General features: G+C 34.2%; 1 pseudogene; it reads left to right on the top strand.

Annotated features, from left to right (window-relative positions):
* On the top strand, window positions 1,444–2,142 carry LOC110259599 (annotated as a pseudogene).

Genomic DNA, 9,208 nt, shown 5'->3' with positions numbered 1-9,208 from the left:
GTAGTTTATGCTCAGGGTACTCTTCTTTTTTGTTTGTTTGTTTTTGTCATTTCTAGGGCTGCACCCGTGGCACATGGAGGTTCCCAGGCTATGGATCTAATCGAAGCTGTAGCCACTGGCCTATGCTAGAGCCACAGCAACACGGAATCCAAGCCACATCTGCAACCTACACCACAGCTCACAGCAGTGCTGGATCCTTAACCCACTGAGCAAGGCCACGGATTGAACCTGCAACTTTTGGTTCCTAGTCGGATTCGTTAACCACTGAGCCACTATGAGAACTCCTCAGGGAATTCTTTTAATTCATGACATATACATATAGTTACCATCATGGAAGTAGGTTTTAACAGGGAGATGTTTTAAACATATGTGCTTACATTTAAACAATAATCTATAATTGAAGATTTTTAAGCACAAAAAAAGGAAAAAGTAATGAGTAGAAAAAGTTCTATAAAGCAAAATGTATCATATAAGTGTTAAAGAAGTAGAGAAACATAAAATATATGCTATTTAAGAGAACTTGCATGGATTTATCAAAGCAATGAGTGTGTGCTTTATACTTATTCAGGCAAAGGTCAACTTCTACAACATTCAAAAACTGGGATACAGAAGAAAATATGTGTAAGTGGTACTTGACATGTAGGATTCATTCTATATTTCACAACAGAAAAATCAAATAATGTCACTTGACTACAGAGAAGCTTAATTTGACATTTCTGAGCACATAAACCTCAAGAAAGAAAAATAGGTTCAAAACATTGGCTGAAAGGCTACTGCAAATTTTGAGATGAGACTTAGGCTTTGAATATGAAAGAAAAATCTTACATTAATGGTAATAACCAATTGTTCATAATAGAATCCTATAATATATGCATTTACCTGATTTCCTATGAAAATATTTTGAGTACCAAATCTAATTCGTGGTTAGTTGTGTTTGTGTAGGGTAGTAAAACATACTTATCTCAATGACGCCAATTTTTTTCTATAATTTTAAAGATTTCCTGGAAAAAACTTTGGCCAAAATGTTTGCATTTTCTAATTTTAATCTCTGGATAAAAAATGATGTCTTTTACAAATTATCTGACATAGGTAAGTTCAAATTTTCATTTCAGAACTGTAAAGTTTTAAATAATATTCCAAAATAAAACAAAAATAGCTTATTATTTTAAATTTGAATTGTTCATGTGTTTCTCTTTAGGAAAAATTATATGAATTCCACATGGAAAATTATAAGCAACAACAAGAGATTTCATTTTATTGGGGTTGTTACCCCCTGTCAGAATCAGCATGTTTCTTTTTATTCTCATTGTTCTCATTTTCCTAATGGCTCTGTTTGGCAGCCTCTACATGACTTGTCTCATCATCCTTGACACCCAAATCCACACATCCATGTATTTTCTATTCAGTCAGCTCTCTTTCATGGACCAGAATTAAATCTCCCAAATGGCCTACAACTATCTTATTGGAAACGAGCCTATATCCTTCATCGAGTATGGAGTTCAGAGCTGCTTCTTGACTTTTGGAGGTGCAGAAGCATCGCTCTTGACATTTATGACTTATGATCATCATGTGGCCATTTACTTTCCTCTTCACTATTCCATCAGAATCAGCAGAAGACTGTGTGCATATCTACGATAATGGGATCTTGGAAAATGGGCTCTATTAACTCCTGTGCCCACACTATATATACCTCCATATCCCTTATTGCCAATCCAGGGCCATCAATCATTTCTTCAGTGATGTCCCAGCCATGATGACTTTGGCCCGTGTGGACACCTGAATCCACGAGTACAGAGTGTTTGTGAGCACCATCCTCTTCCTTCTGTTCCCCTTCATTGGTGTTGCATGCTCCCATGGCTGTGTTCTCCTTGCTCTCTATTGCATGCACTCAGATGAAGGGAAGAAAAAGGCCTACTCCACCTGTAGTGCCCACCTTACTGTTGAGACTTTGTATTCTGTACCCTTTGTTTATACTTATCTATGCCCCAAGTTTATTCATGCCCAACAGAGGACAAAGCTCTGGCTGTGTTCTACACCATTCTGACCCCAATGCTCAATCCTCTTATCTATAGCCTGAGAAACAGTGAGGTAATAGAGGCCCTGAGAATAGTAATTCAAAGAATCTGTTCTGTGAAAATGTAAATAAAGTTTTTGCATGAGTACCAGCAGTTGTATAAATATCCATTTATCAGGGTATAGTAATTAAAAATATTATTTTATCATTAAATGCAAGGAGTAAAATTAATCCATAAAGGAAGAAAATCACTCATATATCAACAAAATTTTCTTTCTTATAATATATACATGCATGTAGACATACATATAACATGGATAAAGATTTTATAACATTATTTTTAATAATGATTTTCTCCATCAATTTCAAATGCTTTTAATTTTTGCTGACATATGGTCAACAAAAAATGGTTTTTGGCATGTAATAAATAACACGGAAACTCTATAACTGAATTTTCCATTCAGCATAACATTTCTACTATTTTTTATCTATTTTCCAATATGTCTAAAATATTTTTTTGAATGTCTGGATCAATTTAAATGTCAACAAATATTTGTTCTTCTCATAACCTGTTATGATCAGTAACATTCATTTCTTTCCATATAGGGAAATTTTATTTAATAAGTTTAACTGAGACTTCATCAGGGATTTTGTAATCCTTATTTCTTTCTGCGTGAAATGTGACAAATTTCGGTTTCTTTTAGTGTGGTGTGTTTAGGGAAGTGTTTTATTTTTTATTTTCATTTTTATTTTTGGTCATTTTAGGGCAGCACCTATGGCATATATGGAAGTTCCCAGGCTAGGGGGTCGAATTGGAGCTATAGCAGCGGGCCTACACCACAGCCACAACAATGTGGGATCTGAGCCATGTCTGTGATCTACACCACAGCTCACGGCAATGGTGGACAACTGACCCACTGATTGAGGCCAGTGACTGAACCCACAACCTCATGGATGCTAGTCAGACTCACTTACACTGCACCAAAATGGGACTGCCTGGAAGTTTTTTAATATTAGCTATTTCAGAGGATCAACATCAAAGACTTGGAGAGGCCAATAGAAATGAAGGAAATTGTGTGATTAATAATATAACAAATGGGTTAATATTTAATCTAATTAGTGGAAATTAGAAATACCCCCACATTCTTGCAACCATCCTCAGCACTCAGCATACATCATTTTTACCTCCTGTCACCACTGAACTCTTGCTACATTATGTTTCTAAAATGAGATTGTATTCCCTCCACTACATTTTTTAATACTAATGAAACAGTCTGCGGAAAGTTAATTTTACAAAGCAATTTTAGCTATTCATGCTATGGTTTAGTCAATTTTCTGAACAGATCTGAACACATTATCCATTAAGTCATCAGCTCAAGTGATGATATTACCTCTTAGTTGTGGCATGGAGAAGAAGGATCATATTCCACATAATTTACAGAGCAGAGCATAAATGAAAATATAATGCCTCATCTTCAGAAATCAGAAATATGTGCCATTATTGGTGCTCAAATAATTGCATTTTTTCAAAATTAACTTATTGATTATAAAATGCAATAAATATTACAAACAATATCTTTTTTTATAGTTTTTTTATATACACTTAATTTTTATATTTTATTGTGTGCTAGTTTTATTGAGTATAAGATTTTGGGACCTCACTTATCTCCAAATTTATTTTTATCAAAATTTATACTTTTAAAACCTTCATTCTCTATAAATGCAGCCACTGGCAATAAAAGCTAGGTTGAAATTAATATTAGATGATTTTATTTATTTTTTTAACTTTAAAAGAACTTTTCTGCTTAAGTTACTAAGGTGATTAGGGGTGTTTATAAGTTGTAAAAACATTAGGCATATTTTCTGATTAATTATATCAACATCATTTCATATAATTATGAATTTAAATTTAATTAATGGCATTTTAGTGATTCCTCTCAAATTTCTGGTAATGTGTGAACTTTGAAAAAGGGCCAGAAGTGGCTTTACATTTCAAATGCCTGTCCACTCATTTTATCACTGTTTTTTGAATTATAAGGTAAATTCATGTTAAAATTTTTTGTTTTTAAATTTTTTGACACTTTACATGAAAAGAATATGATTTTCCATTGCTGATCTTTAAAACTAATTTTATTTTATTCTAAGCTTCTAGATATTTCAAAAGTTTTTAAAGCCATTTTTTGAGTACTCTATGGTGAATGATAATGGTTCTCTGATATGCTCTACTGCAACAAATATTAGTTTTGTTTTAGTATAAAATAATACAATAGCTTCTGTAATAAGTAAAAAATTGTAATTATTTACTGAAAATGCTCTCTTGCCTGAGCTTTCTAGTATTTTCTATTCTGACACTCAAGTGAGACATTTAATATATTTGTAGATGACCTAGGAGTGGGTTTGGGATGGAAGCATAAGTCACCACCACCTCCACCAGGAGTTATTGCTCCTGCCCGGCAAAGCTCCTCTTTCCTAGGCAGTGGCCACTTCCACCATTGCTGAAACTATAGCTGCTGTGGTAAACACCACCTCCAATCTGGGCACAGTTCCAATGTGGACACTCCACTGGGGGTCTACTGGTGTCCTGAACTCTAAAGTGTTTGTGCACATGGGGTGGCCAGACCAATTGCTCTATTTGCATGCTAATTGAGCCATCATGTACAAGTCCTGCTCTTGGACCAAAACCACATGGTAATACTGCCACCCAGTATAACTTCTCTGCTCACATGTGTATTCAGAGATAAAATTACTAAAAATTTCAAGGAGGCAACAAGAATGTATTGAACCTAGCAAGAATCCCATCTGAGGGTAAAAGCCTATGTAAGCATATGTGCCCCAAAAAGGTAAAATGCCGTGAAAAGGGTAAAATGAAAGAATACAAAGGGAATTGTATGATGTAAAACCAGGAAAATGATGGTAATGTCTGCTGTTTTGGTCAGGTGTTATCATTGGTTACCTAAGGAAATGTGTAATTGAGAAGGCATGTGCGTTCCAGACTCTATCCAGTTCATACAGTGAAAATAGAGAAAATCAGGAGACATTAATCTAAATCTATTATTGTCTCTGATAAACAATATTGTATTAGTTTATTAGTCGTCTTTTTACAAGAAATTACATTTTTTTTTTCTTTTTAAGTAATGTGTCTAAAAAAACAATGATTTTGTGATACATTAAATTACTATCTTGTGGAGTTTCCGTCGTGGTGCAGTGGTTAACAAATCCAACTAGGAACCATGAGGTTGCGGGTTGGGTCCCTGACCTTGCTCAGCGGGTTAACGATCTGGCGTTGCCATGAGCTGTGGTGTAGGTTGCAGACGCGGCTAGGATCCCGAGTTGCTGTGGCTCTGGCTTAGGCCGGAGGCTACAGCTCCGATTCGACCCCTAGCCTGGGAACCTCCATATGCCACGGGAGTGGCCCAAGAAATAACAAAAAAGACAAAAAAAAAAAAAGAAAAAATAATTACTATCTTGTGTTGTTTTCATCAGGTCTATGATTATTAAGAAAAATGAGTCTTGTCTATTAAAAAGACTAAGTTTTTTTTTTTTTAAACAAATATTTAACAACTATTATGTGCCTGCAAAATATTTGTCATTATGGGTACATTGATAGCTAAGTGTTTTTTCACAGTGACCTGTACTTTTATGTAACAAATTATCTTATTTTATTTGCTGTTTAGTGCCGCACCACGGCATATGGAGGTTCCCAGGCTAGGGGTCCAATTGGAGCTGTAGCCACCAGTCTTTGCCAGAGCCACAGCAACGCAGGATCCATGCTGCATCTGCAACCCACACCACAGCTCACGGCAATGCGAGATCCTTAACCCACTGAGCAAGGGCAGGGACCAAACCCGCAACCTCATGGTTCCTAGTCGGATTCGTTAACCACTGAGCCACGATGGGAACTCCAAGAAGTGTTTAATTTCATGCTAGTAATTGTCAAAAATTAATAATGAACATTATGTTGTGTTTGTGTATATATATATATGGTATGTGTTTCAGAAATTGTATGATATTTTTAGAAATATGATATGCTCTTTTATAATATTATCAGTGTTTAATTATAGTTGCTGTACAATATTTTATTAGTTTCAGGTGTACAAAATAGTGAGTCACAAATTTCAAAGGTTATATACCATTTATAGTTATTTAAAATATTGGCTATATTCCCCATCTTGTAAATCTGTTTTTGTAGCTTATTCTACATGTGATAATTTGTACTTCTTACTTCTCTAATATTTATTACCCCCTGCTTCCCTCTCCCCCTGGCAACTGCTACCCTGGTCTCTATATCTGTAAGTCTGCTTTTTTCTTTTGTATTCACTAGCTTTTTAATTATTTTAGATTCAACATATCAGTAATATCATAGAACATTTTTCTTGCCCTTCCTGAATTCTTTCTTTCTTTCTTCCTTTATTTTATTTATTTATTTTCAGGGCTGCACCCACAGCATATGGAAGTTCCTGGGCTAGGGATCGAATCAGAACTAGAGCTGGCTTATGCCACAGCCACAGCAGTGCGGGATCCAAGCTGCATCTGTAACCTACACCACAGCTCATGGCAATGCCGAATCCTTAACCCACTGAGCAAGGCCAGGGATCAAACCTGCATCCTCATGGATATTAGTCAGTTTCATTTCTAGTGCATCACAATGGGAACTCCCTGAATTATTTCACTTAGCATTAGGCCTTCCAAGTTTATCCATGTTGCTACAAATTGCAAAAGTTCATATTTTTAATGGCTGAATATTAAATAATATATGATATATGTCTTCTTTACCCGTGTATCTGTTTATAGACACTTAGGTTGTTTCAATATATTGGCAGTTGTACATAATGCTGGTAGCATATATGTACTTTTTAAATTAGTTTTTTGTTTTGTTTTGTTATTTCTCCTGATATATACCCCAGAGTCGAAATGCTGGGCCATATGGTAATTCTATTTTCAGTGTATTGCAAAACCTCCAAAACATTATCCCTAGTGGTTGCACAAACATACATTCCCCCCAACAGTTACTAAACTGTAAGATGGGGTTCTCTTTTTTCCCCATCTTGCCAAACATTTGTTATTTGTGTTCTTTTTGATGTTAACCATTCTAATAGGTATGAAATGACATCACAGTTTTGATATACATGTCCCAGATGCTTGGCATTTATATATTTTGGATATTAATTTCTCATCAGTCATATCATTTGAATATTTCTCTCCCATTCAACGCATTGTCCTTTCAGTTTGTCGATGGTTTTCCTTGCTAACTAAGAGTTTTTAAGTTTAATTAGTCTCATTTGTTTATTTTTACTTGTATTTCCATTAATCAAGAACATAGATCAAAGGATATTGTGACAATTTATGTCAAAGAGTGTCCTGCCTATATTTTCCTCAAGGAGTTTTAGAGTATCTAGTCTTAAATGTAGGTCATTAATTCATTTTGAGTTTGTTTTGGTATATGGTGTTAGAGAATGTTCCAATTATGTTATTTTACCAGTATCTGTCCAGTTTTCCCAGAACCATTATTGAAAAGACTGTCTTTTCTCCAATAATATATTCTTGCCTCCTTTGTCTTAGATTGAATGACCATATGAATGTGGGTTTATTTCTGGGCTCTCTAATCTGTTTAATTTATCCAAATGTCTATTTTTATACCAGTTCTATCTTGTTTTGTTTACTCTACTTTTGTAGAATAGTCTGGAACCAGAGAGATGATACTTCCAGTTCTGATCTTCCTTCTCAGGATTATTTTGTCTATTTGGAGTCTTTAATTGTTCCATACAAATTTTAAAATTATTTGTTCTAGTTTGGTAAAAAATGCCATTGGTATTTTGATAGAGGTTGCATTGATTTGTAGCCTCTCCAAAATGCCTTGGCAGTATGATCACTTAAAAAATATTAATTCATATAATTCAAGAACATGGTTTATCCTCCAATGCTTTGGCTCACATTCAATTTCTTTCATCACTGTCTTAAAGTGTTTAGAGTATAGATCTTTTGCCCCCTTAGGTGGTTTTTTGCACATGTATTCTTTTTGATGTCATGGTGAATGAGATTGTTTCCTTAATTTCTCTTTCTGATATTTTGTTCCTAGTGTATAGAAATGAAACTGAATTCTGTATGTTAATTTTGTATCCAAACGTTTACCAAATTCATTGATGAGTTCTAATAGGTTTAAACTTTAGGATTTTCTAGTAGGTGTCTTAGAGTATTATGTCATCTGCAAACAGTGAGTTTCACTTCTTACTTTCCAATTTGCATTCTTCTTATTTATTTTTCTTCTCTGACTGCTAGCACTTTTGAAACAATGTTCAATAAAAGTGGTGAGAGTGACCATTCTTGTCTTGTTCCTGATCTCAGAAGAAATGTTTTCAACTTTTCACTATTGCTTAAGATGTCAGCAGTGGGTTCGTCATATATGGCCTTTATTATGTTGAGGTAGGCGTCCTTTATGCCCACAATCTGGAGAGTTTTTATCATACATGTATAGTGAATTTTATCAAAAGCTTTTTTCTTCATCTACTGAGATGACTGCATTTTTAAAAATTTTTCCTCTGTTTGTTAATGTGGTGTATCATACTGCTTGATTCATGGATATTGAATCCTTGCATCACTTGCATAAATCCCTCTTGGCCATGGTGAATGATCCCTTTCATTTATTGTTGGATTTGGTTTGCTAATATTTTGTTGAGGACTTTTGCTTCAAGTTTTGTCAGTGATATTGGCTTGTATTTAATCTTTTTTGTGATATCTTTTCTGGTTTTGGTATCAGGGTGATGCTGGCATCATAGAAAGTATCTGGAAATATTCCTTCCTCTGGAACTTTTGGAATATTTTCAGAAAGATAAGTTTTAAAAGTAATAACATTCTTTTAAATTTTTACTTTAATGAGTAAAAGATGTTTTATAATTCATTGGAATTTTCCATTGGAATTGAAATAATTGATAATATGTAATACCTAGAATAAATTAAAGGTAAATCCCACAGTGGCACTTTAAGAATTTTTATTTTACATTTTTATTAAATTAACAATGTTTCATTTAACTTATTAAATTTTGGACCTGTGTAATCAAAACGAGGAAATAATTATATGGAGACATATCATTACTCTGAACTTACTGAACAACGATATATAACATATATGATCCCAAAAGTTTAGAGACACAATAATATTGGAAGAAACTCAAACATAATTTGTCTCTTTCCCTAGTG

Source organism: Sus scrofa, chromosome 2 (assembly GCF_000003025.6).
Source record: "Sus scrofa isolate TJ Tabasco breed Duroc chromosome 2, Sscrofa11.1, whole genome shotgun sequence".
NCBI classification, from domain to species: domain Eukaryota; kingdom Metazoa; phylum Chordata; class Mammalia; order Artiodactyla; family Suidae; genus Sus; species Sus scrofa.
This window is presented reverse-complemented; position numbering and strand designations above follow the sequence as displayed.